We start from the raw sequence: 11536 nt of genomic DNA, 5'->3' as shown, positions 1-11536 counted from the left end.
AGGTGCTTTGGAGAACAGCCCGACTCCCTCTTTGTGGCAACCCCTGAGATATTGGAACACTTCTATCATGTCACCCCTACTCCTTCTTTTCATCAGACTAGACATACCCAGTTCCAGCAACCGTTCTTTATATGTTTTGGCCTCCAATCCCCTAATCATCTTTGTTGCTCTTCTCTGCACTCTTTCTAGAGTCTTAGCATCTTTTTTACATCGCGGCAACCAAAACTGAATGCAGTATTCCAAGTGTGGCCTTACCAAGGCATTATAAAGTGGCACTAACACTTCACGTGATCTTGATTCTATCCCTCTGTTTATGCAGCCCAGAACTGTGTTGGCTTTTTTAGCAGCTGCTGCACACTGCTGGCTCATATCTAAATGGTTGTCCAAGGGAAAGTGTATGCTTTCCCTTGGACTGAAGGTTGTGTTCTTACCAAACCTGGGGCTAGAAGTTTTCTCCTCTGTGTGTGTGGATCATTGGATGGCAGCGCTGGAATGTGTCCAAGGTTGGATGTAGTAAACTTTTGAATTTGCAGAGAAATAATGCATCTCTGTAGTTCTTTGCTAGCTCCAGTTGTTCATCCAATCTCATTGGCTTTGCAAAACCACTAGTTTACTAAACTCTATGAGAGCATAGAATAATCTGTGTTTTCAAAGACTAAATGCAATATTTAACTGAGGCTTCTTCATTCCTTCGTCTAAAACATGTGATATTGTATATTCCATTTTAAAATTGTTTTCTAGATTCCTGTTTAATGGGGGCTGATCTATGTCACTTTCTACCTGTTGGATTGCAAATCTTAATTCCTCAGGTTTCAAGAAATTGAGCTAAAAAGTTTAAAACATGGAAAACCTATTTTATTCCAGTACTGGGACCAAAATCTTCTTAAAATAGCAATTATGCCTTTTGATTGCTCTCTGTAATTGAAATTCATCCTGGTTAATTTAGAATTAATCAGCCATTGAAGTACATTTTTTTAGGAAGAAAGGCCATTACATATATGGGACTTCAAAGTAAAAATGTATAGGATTGGGCTGTTTGTCTTTGGCCAATTAACATGAGGCTAATGAGTTGTTTCAATGCAAGATGGGTGGCAAATAAATTAAATAAAGGAAGGAAGGAAGGAAGGAAGACAAAGAAAGAAAGAGAGAGAGAGAGAGAGAGAGAGAGAGAGAGAGAGAGAGAGAGAGAGAGAATTAGGTTACTTAAAGCTTGCAGCCCGGGTATATATTCAACTAAAATTGATATATCTTAAGAAGGTGTGCACGTTAGAGAAAATATATGTCAGAGCTCTGCAAAGCTGGTAAATACCAGCTGTAGTTGGAAAAAATACCAAGGACTAAAGCACTCATATCTGTCTTATAAATTAGTCTTCAGCCAGTGTAAAAGATGGAACAATTGTTATGGCTTAAAAGATATTATTTCAAACCCGGGAACAGTGGTGTCAAACTTGATTTCATTGAGGGCTACATCAGGATTGTGTTTGACCTTGGGGGTCTGGGGTGGGCGTGACCAGCTCAATATCACTCATGTTGGGGATGCCTGTGGTGGCCTGAGTGCTCTGCCAGTGAAAACGGGCTCTCGAGCTCCAGTTTTGGCTGTGACAGCCTCTTACAACCCTCTGCCAGTGAAAACATAGCCCGGGAGGCCACCCATGGCCTTTCCAAGCTCTGTTTTCGCTGGCAGAGGCACCATGGGCTGGTCCTTCTCTGTTTCCAGGGCAGCCCCGTGGACCAGATCTAACCACCCCATGGGCCAGATCCGGCCCCCAGGCCTTGAGTTTGACACCCCTGCTCTAGAAGATATCAAACGTTGGAATGTAAATCTCATAGATTTTAGTGATCTTTCTGAGACATCAGCACAATTGCTTTGTAGAAATTTGTCTAGTAACAGACCAGATGCCAATTCTGCTATTCTTAGAAATAATCACTTACTCTAAATAGCAAGTCAGCAGAATGAATATTCATTCTTTCTCTTTCATTGCTCTACAGTGTCATTCCATTTCCCTACATAGTAGGAGAATTCTATTCAAATTCACCAGCGAATCTGGTATCAAAGGATCAGAAAAAATTACATTATCAAACTAGCTTATAATATCATTAGTGACCTAAATTAAAGCAAGATAATTGCCTTAGCAGCCAGCAAACAACTATAAGAGAATATTAGTATCTCCAAGAGCATTTGGTAATGTTGGAAGACACTTGGAAATCAGTTCATACTTTAACTGATACTGACAAAACTGTTCCTTCAGTTTAGCAGCAAGAAGAGAAAAAAATATGACAGGTTCAGCATATTCTCAAAAACTGAACCCCACCTTCCTATCTATGCTTATGCTCCCAGGGAGGCCTCTAAGGGGACATGTAATAGAGAATAAAAGTGTCCAGAATATTCCAGTGAATGGAAAATCATTTTGGGATCACTAACATCTATTTTTCTCTTATATATTTTTCTCATCATTTTCATCACCAATCTCTTTCCACTTATGACTGTATGACTAACTTTTTGTTGCTATCATTAAGGGTTAAATTGCAACCTATGACCATCATTTGTGTTGTAAATGTTGTACCTTTGATGAAGGTTTTTTTTTCTTTTTCTTTTATGTACACTGAGAGCATATGCACCAAAACAAATTCCTTGTGTGTCCAATCACACTTGGCTAATAAATTCTATTCTATATATACAACCCCAATTCAACATCTCCCTGAAGTCACTGCACTGGACAAAATCACCTGTTTGCACAAGGTACTTTGTTATATTAATGACACCCATCATCTCTACTGAAGGCTGGTTGGACAACGTGACTAAACACTAGCAAGATGCATTAGCTCGAGATTGAGTCTTGGTAATCAATGTACCATTGGTATGGAATCTAACAAGAGGAAAAATAAATGAATATTGTGAAAAGTTATGCATCCAAAAGGACTCTTAATTAGGATGATAGTCAATCTCCATTAATTATATAATGGCCTGAAGAATTTACCTCCATTACAATATTTGAGCAATTCTATCTGTGGGTACCTTGGCTGGAAGTGTATTTAGAAATTAAATCTTGTACATTGCTTGTGTATATTAGATCTTGTATATTGTACATATTTAATCCCCATATGTTTTGTCTTTCCTCTCTAAAGTAAATAAAATTACCCAGTGTATGAGAATACAGGTGAAAATAATTGAATATCTATGAGGGACGAATAGTCATGTAAATGCCTTCTTTTTCATTCCCCACCCCCCAGAAATAATATAGCTTTGTTAAGTTCTTTAAAAGCCAGGCCATCAAAATGAAAAACCATTAACTGAGCCCTTCCTTTATTTAAAAGGGAGCTTTGTTAAGAGCTCCAGCGCTGAAGCTCCCTGTCTTTTTCCTGCCTGCTTTAAAAGAAAAAAATCAGGATAGAAATGGAGGCTCCTAGATGAAAGAACAGAAGAAGCAAGAGACAATCAAAAGGACACCAGAATAATTATTCAGCCATATACCTTAAATCACACAAATCTTTAATTAGTTAATTTATAGCAACTAAATCTTTACCGTTGACTGGACAACCAAAAGAAAACCAGATAATTAGTCAATATTAGCCTGAATCACACAGAAATCTCTAATTGGTTAATTTAATGCAAGTAAATCTTTACTGACATTTTTCTTTTTAAATTTGTTTCTGGGTGAGACAGGCTCCATTTCTCCTCCAGAACAAGTTTCTGGTGGTTTAAGAATAACTTATGCCACTTAAAAAAAATAAAAAATGAATTTCTCAACAAGCAGACTCGATAGTGAAATTCACAATCACACATAGACATACAGAATTAGTTTATTTTAAAAATCGGTGTATCACTTTAATTTTTTTTTAAAATAATAATACCCCGTAGTAGGTTATAGTTATCAAAAGTAGATAGGTACCAGTCTTCTATATTATGTGTGGAAAGTATTCATCTCACAATATATAATGTTGTGAGATGATAAGAAAATGTTGGATAACCATCTGACTGAGATGGTGTAGGGCAGGGATGTCCAAACTTGGCCCTTTGAAGAGTGGTGGACTTCAACTCCCAGAATTCCCCAGCCAGCAACTTGCTCGTATTTATAGCTCATGCTGGCTGGGGAATTCTGGGAGTTGAAGTCCATCACTCTTCAAGGGGCCAAGTTTGGACACCCCTGGTGTAGGGTTTCCTGCCTGGGCAGGGGGTTGGACTAGAAGGCCTCCAAGGTCCCTTCCAACTCTGTTGTTATATTATATTATAAAGGGCATTTTAGAACGGTATGCATGAAAATATATCATCCATATCATATGGCCCCCATGATGAATATGATCATCTCAAAATACTAATTTACCAGGAAGTGAAGTAGCCCCCAAGATTTTCTCTATTATTCTAATAGAACCTTTAGGTAGCCAAAAGCCATTGATACAAGTAGATATTAGAAGCTAATAGTTTGCCTTAGTTGTACGCTAGCTTCCTATTACATTTTTTAAAAAAAATTGTTTATGATTTTTAAAAGTCAAAAGTGGCACGGAGCCTAGGAGAAACAGGAGGAGGTATCTCAAGGAACATTGATGCTAAAGTGTAGTAGAGATAGCAACCACAATTTACAACCACAATTGAGCCTAACATTTTTGTTGCTAAGTGAAAATTTGTTAAGTGAATTTTGCCACAGTTGTTAGGTGTATTTGGCTTCCCCATTGACTTTGCTGGTCAGAAGGTCATAAAAGGTGATCACATGGCCCCCGGGATACTACAATCATCATAACTATGAGTCAGTTGCCAAACATCCAAATTTTGATCATGTGAACATGGGGATGCTGCAATGGTTGTAAGTGTGAAAAATGGTCACAAGTCACTTTTTTCAATGCCACTGTAACTTTCAACCATCACTAAATGATCTGTTGTAAGTTGAGGACTAACTGTATTCTTGTCTGCTTCTACTTTAGGGAGACAGATGAGGGTTAGAAAGTCTGCATAACTGAGAAAGGCCATTACTGTGTCATTTCATAATACTGAGATTTAAAGTGAAAATACTTGACCAAATAATTTTTCAGCTATGTAATTATCCCTGTACTTTGAGATATTCTATTAACGCACCTGTCCTGGTATCTTCTTTATCAGAGGTACATTAGAATAGAATATAATTTTTTATTAGCCAAGTGTGATTGGTTGGACACACAAGGAATTTGTCTTGGTGAGTATGCTCTCAGTGTACATAAAAGTGTTCATCAAGAATCATAAGGTACAACACTTAATGATAGTCATAGGGTACAAATAAGCAATCAGGAAACAATCAATATCAATATAAACCTTAAGGATACAATCAACAAAGCTACAGTCATAAGTAGAAGGAGTTGGGTGATGGGAACGATGAGAAGATTAATAGTAGTGCAGATTTAGTAAATAGTTTGACAGTGTTGAGGCAATTATTTGTTTAGCAGAGTGATGGCGTTTGGGAAAAATTGTTCTTGTGTCTAGTTGTTCTGGTGTGCAGTGCTCTATAGCGTCATTTTGAGAGGAGTTGAAACAATTTATGTCCAGGATTTGAGGGGTCTGTAAATATTTTCACGGCCCTCTTTTTGACTTGTGCAGTATACAGATCCTCAATGGAAGGCAAGTTGGTAGCCATTGTTTTTTCTGCAGTTCGAATTATCCTCTGAAGTCTGTGTCTGTTTTGTTGGGTTGCAGAACCAAACCAGACAGTTATAGAGGTGCAGATGACTCAACAACAGTGGGAACTGTGGTAGCAGCAACACTCCAAGGTCTGGAATTTGTGGCAAAATAAACTCTGTTCCAACTTTGCCATTTTTCCCTCTTTTTTGTGATGGCAAACTTTTTCTTTTTTCTTGGAGGCATGTTTACCTTTTGGAAGTTCATTTGATGGGTTTTATTTCTTACCCTATTGATGCCTCTTGCTTCTGATCATTGAACAAGAATGAAGAAATTCTCTGCAATCCCAAAAGCCTGAAACTTGAAATTAAAAGGAGTTTTAATACTTTGATTATGAACCATTAACACAGGGACCTCTGGCAGTGTCCGTTCTTCATGCAGCTTTGCCTTCCTGGCCCAATAAAACAATTTTGCATAAATGAGCAACCTGCCTCACAACTCAGATATCAGAGAACCAAAGAGCAAAGCACAGCTAACTGCCTTATCATTCTCAGCTCTCCAAACAGTATTTCCTTTGAGAAAGTTTCAGCTCATTTCCCATATCACTGAAGCAATAAATGTGATCTCTTTCATTCCACCTTGAAGTTTTCCTCAGTGAAATTCCTTATTGTTGTGAAATGTAGATTGGTTATAACTCCTTACTAGGGTCCAGTGTGTAACTTTACAGTGATTAAGGACATTTTTTTCCCTTCCCCAGGCAAGCACATTTTCTTCCTGGCTCCTGGCTCCGGGCTTGTAATTGTTTTTAACAAGAGTCAGACTTTATCTTCACTTTCTTTACAGGAAAAAGGGCCATTGTATTGGAATCAGCCTCCCGCTGGCCACTCCATTTTTTTTGGCTTCAACATAATGCGATGCAGTGTATTTCATAGAATCATAGGGCTGGAAGCAGTGGTGAGATTCTCCCGGTTTAACAACCGGTTCGGTGATCACATGCTTCATGTGTGCGTGCTTCACATGCATGCTTTGTATGTGTGCGCACCTCATGTGTGCTGTGCGTGTGTGCACAGTGTGCGTGTGCGTGCCTGATGCATGCTGTGTGCACGTGCACAGTTTGAAGACATCTTCACGTCCACATTTCTTTGGAGGAGAAACTCTCTGCCACACAAATCAGCTGAGAAGATAAAGGTAGGAAAATAGCGCGGGCGGGTGCATGGGCCCATCTGATCATCGGAAATACCGGTTCTCCTGAACCAGTAGAATCCCACCCCTGGCTAGAAGGGACTTTAGAAGTCTTTTGGTCCAAGGCAGGGGTCCTCATAGCATCTTGGACAAATAGTTGTCCTGTTGTGTCTCGCCCGCTTTCACCGCAGCCGGGGCCTTCTTATCTGCTTCCGAACGCTGAAAAATGTCCTAGTATACCTCCAGCCCCCAGCTCTGGCTCCATGCCCAGACAGGCTGAGGAGGAAGAAGTACCTCCACTCCCCAGCTCTGGCTCCATGCCCAGGCAAACGGAGCAACTAGACCCCTCCCCCTCCCCCACAGCACGTGAGCCTGAGGAAGGTCAATTGCCAACAGCTGCAGACTGGAGTGACCCTCGCTTCAGAAGAATTGATAGGCGGCGGTGACAGAAGGAAGGGAGGGGCAGGCCTGGATAAGTGCTGAGTCATGGAGCCACACCCCATGGCCTATATAAAGGATCTGCTTTCTGGCATTCTCTGTGTCAGGCAAAGTCTACCTTATCTTGCTGAAGTCACTTTCTGGTCTCCTGCCTGCCTTGAGAACTTTGCTAGGACTTTGGCAGAGCTGCAGAGGCACGCCTGATTCGGATTTCCCTGACCCGGTCGTCAGCGGAGGAGTGGGACACGACATGTCCAGCTGACAAATAGACAGTAGTTGTCTAATCCTTTCTTGAAAATCTCCAGTGATGGAGCACCCACAGTCAAGCTGTTTCATTGCTTAATACTTCTTCAGAAGTTGCATTAATTGAGTAAACCGTGTGGTTGTTATTTCAGGAAATATTTCAGTCCTGCCTTCTCTGACTGTAGCAGCCCCCAGTTGTGTAGAACCACACTATTTTTTCATCCACAGATAGCAATAGCGCTTAGACTTATATAACCGCTTTACAGTGCTCTCTAAGCAGTTTACAGAGTCAGCCTATTGCTCCCAACAAATTGGGTCCTCATTTTACCCACCTCAGAAGGATAGAAGGCTGAGTTAACCTTGAGCCTGGTGAAATTTGAACTGCCAAATTGCAGGCAGCCGATAGTCAGCAGAAGTAGCCTGCAGTATGGCACTCCAACCACTGTGCCACCGCGGCTCATGATATATTCAGTACATCTGGAGGTCTGGGAAAACTGCTCTGGATGTTGGATGTGCTTGTTTAGAACAAGCAATATGGAAGCCACTTAAAGGCTAATTTACTGTCTAGAAATGCCGATTGGAAGACCTATGATTCTACACCTGGAAAAGGGTAGGAGAATGGCTTTAAAGTGAGGAGGATTCAGATAATATCAGGAAAACCAGACAGGAAATATGGCCAGATGAGCTAGTTCTACTTTATTGCAAAGTTACATTAACAGAATTTTGTAAGTCTGAAAATACAATTCTCCCACCATCTCCTTTACCACTGAAGAAACTAGGGACAGACTCTTCTGCTGCAGGCTATGCCTTCTCTTATCTGACTTAGACAACATCTCTTTGCCCATCACATTGCAAATAATAGTTAATCAGATCGTTTATTGCTCGTTTGTCCTGTAATTTTAGAAGTCAGTTTTCAGTGGAAGTCTTGCAAGGAATCAAGGGGCAGACTTGATATTGCTTTTCACAATTTTTTTTTAAAGAAGAAGAACAGTAAACCAGGATACATGTACCATATTCAATGGATACATGATTAGCACGTCTTAAGAAGTGAGCAGAGCTAAGTGTCTACTTCTTAGATGACTCTTAGATGACACCACAGAACAGCAAACAATTATGTAGTTGACTTAAAACAAAGAGAAAAACTAAGGCACAGCATTTCATTTACTGTGATAATGCTACAATGATTAATTCAACATTTTAATCGTATAATGTCCTGCTTCACTTACTTTCATATCTGAGCTTTGTGTTAAAATGTAATAATAAAACTTATTTTATTGAAGAGTATATTGGAATCAGTGAACAAAAAGAGTTCAGTCATACTCATATACATACACATCCATCAAACTAGGGCCTCTGGCGGCTCAACAGACTAATGCAGTCTGTTATTAACACAGCTGCTTGCAATTACTGCAAGTTAAAGTCCCACCAGGCCCAAGGTTGACTCAGCTTTCCATCCTTTATAAGGTAGGTAAAATGAGGACCCAGACTGTTGGGGGCAATAAAAGTTGACTTTGTATATAATATACAAATGGATGAGACTATTGCTTAACACAGTGTAAGCCGCCCTGAGTCTTCGGAGAAGGACGGGATATAAATTCAAATTAAAAAAAAAAACTGGGCCAAAAGTGATTTCAAATCAAAATTTAATTCAGAATTGTTGAGGTTTTGAACTCCTACCTTTTCTGATTACCTGTGAGATGTATATTAGAGCCTACATACAGAGCTGAGTATAATTTATTTGATGGGTTTTTTTTTTGTTCTATTCTACAAGGTATCTTGGGATGAAAGCAGAAAGGCTTGTACATATTGAATTTATTTGATTATGACTGGCTTTGGAACAGAGGTACCACCATGGAGTACTATAAAGAACACTGTAGGAATCATATTTTTTATTTCTCTTTGACATCAAGCAAAAACTAGTATAGAAGCAAAATGTCCTATACCTCTGTAATATTTTTTCTATTTCTCTAAAAGGCCAATATAAAAATGAATTCTCTGGCTATGGTGTTCCATTGAACTTTCAACCATATGGCTACTGATCACATAACAACTCCTTCAGATAAGTAGCAGTTGGCATCAGGACAGTCTGCTTTCCTTTGGACTGCTTCAAGAATGAGCCAAACTGCATTGTGATAAATAACCTGAATTTTCCCTTGAAGAGTGTAGGAACTGAAGATTCTACTTTATAACAGGGGTGTTAAAATCGATTTCATTGAGCATCAGCATTGTGTTTGATCTTGGGGGACCGGGGACCGGGGTGTGTGGCCAGGGTGGGCATGGCCAGCTCAACGTCACTCCTGTTGTGGGCGCCTGTTGTGACCCAAGCACTCTGCCAGCGAAAACGAGCTTCTGAGCTCTGTTTTTGCCTGTGACAGTCTCCTGCAACTGTCTGCCAGAGAAAATGGAGCTTGGGAAGGCCGCACAGAGTCCTCCTGAGCTCCATTTTTGCTGGCAGAGGCACTGCAGGCCAGTCCTTTGCTGTTTCCAGGGTGGCTTCACGGGCCAGAGCTAAGCACCCCACAGGCCGATCTGGCCCCCGGGCCTTGAGTTTGACAGGAGTTAAACGGAGGAGTTTGTTCAGGCAACCGAAGGCCAATTTGCACAAATTCAGTTTGTCCAGCACACTGTGTTTATATTGTAGCGCTGCAGTGTGAAAGCTTGGCTATCACTATGTAAGGTTCATTTATTAATATGTCTAAGCTCATAACTGCCAATCAAGAGACTTAAACAGAGGCTTGAGTAAAATAGCATTTAATTCTGATCAGATTCAAATGGATAGTCGTTCCGAACATATAGATACATGCTAGGAAGGAATACAAAAATCATGACAGAAAGCAATGTCCTCTTATACCAAAAGGAGGTCTTTGAAGTATCTTTAGGGATGTCATAAACCATCAACTGGCATCTCCACATCCTGGAATCTGGTTTGTTTAAGCTATATTTTCTGTATTTTATTCATGTACTATGTCTCGACAATTTTTTTTTTGTTTACATTTATACCCCGCCCTTCTCCGGAGACTCAGGGCGGCTTACAGTGTATAAGTGTATTATATCCCATAGTAAAGGTCTTTAGCCACTTGGTCCCCTATTAGCACTACAAAGGTGAGCACTACAAAGGTGTGTAGATTGCTTCTGCTAGTTGAGATCTTGTGGGGAACAGAGTGGCATTTTATGGAGGTTTTTAGATCTTAATGCAGGTTAATGCAGGAAGGATGTACTTTTACAGCAGTAAGTATGTTCTTCATGAGAAAGGAAATGCAGATATACAAAGACATCAGTATATATGTTGCAGGAAACAATTCTAGTATTTTAGTATATATGTTCCCTTCAACTACAAAGGAAAGGATGTCCAGATCACTTATTAGTGTTGGCTGGTTTGGGTTAAGTTGTTCTTCAATTTTTCAGAGTGACTTTCAAATTACATTTGAACCATTGTCCGGATAGCTCAGGCTGGTAAAGCCTGTTATTAAGAACACAAAGCCTGTAATTACTGCAGGTTCAAGCCCGGCCCAAGGTTGACTCAGCCTTCCATCCTTTATAAAGGTAGGTAAAATGAGGACCCAGATTGTTGGGGGGGCAATAAGTTGACTTTGTAAAAATATACAAATAGAATGAGACTATTGCCTTATACACTGTAAGCCGCCCTGAGTCTTCGGAGAAGGGCGGGGTATAAATGTAAACAAAAAAAAAATTGTCGAGACATAGTACATGAATAAAATACAGAAAATATAGCTTAAAACTTTCAACATGTATAACATAGTAGTAAACAAACAACTTAAACAAAACAACTACTGGACAACAGAGGATTAAACAAGTTGGATTTTTGAAGAGGCAGGGAAAAAAGAATATTGATGCCTTTGATGTTGGAGAAGACTCAGGAGAAGACTCCTGAAAATATCATTCACAGCTGAGCAAATTAACACATGGAACTTAGAACAAATCAACACAGAATTTTCATGCACAGCTTGAATGACTAGGTTAAATTTATCCTTCTTTGAACATATTACGCAAGGACCCAACTCTGGACAAAGCTCTAATTCTGGGAAAAGTGGAAGGAAAAGAAAGAAAGAAGAGTACAGCCAGCATGAGGTA

The sequence above is a fragment of the Ahaetulla prasina genome, chromosome 3 (genome assembly GCF_028640845.1).
Source record: "Ahaetulla prasina isolate Xishuangbanna chromosome 3, ASM2864084v1, whole genome shotgun sequence".
NCBI classification, from domain to species: Eukaryota; Metazoa; Chordata; class Lepidosauria; order Squamata; family Colubridae; genus Ahaetulla; species Ahaetulla prasina.
Note: the sequence above shows the minus strand (reverse complement) of the source record.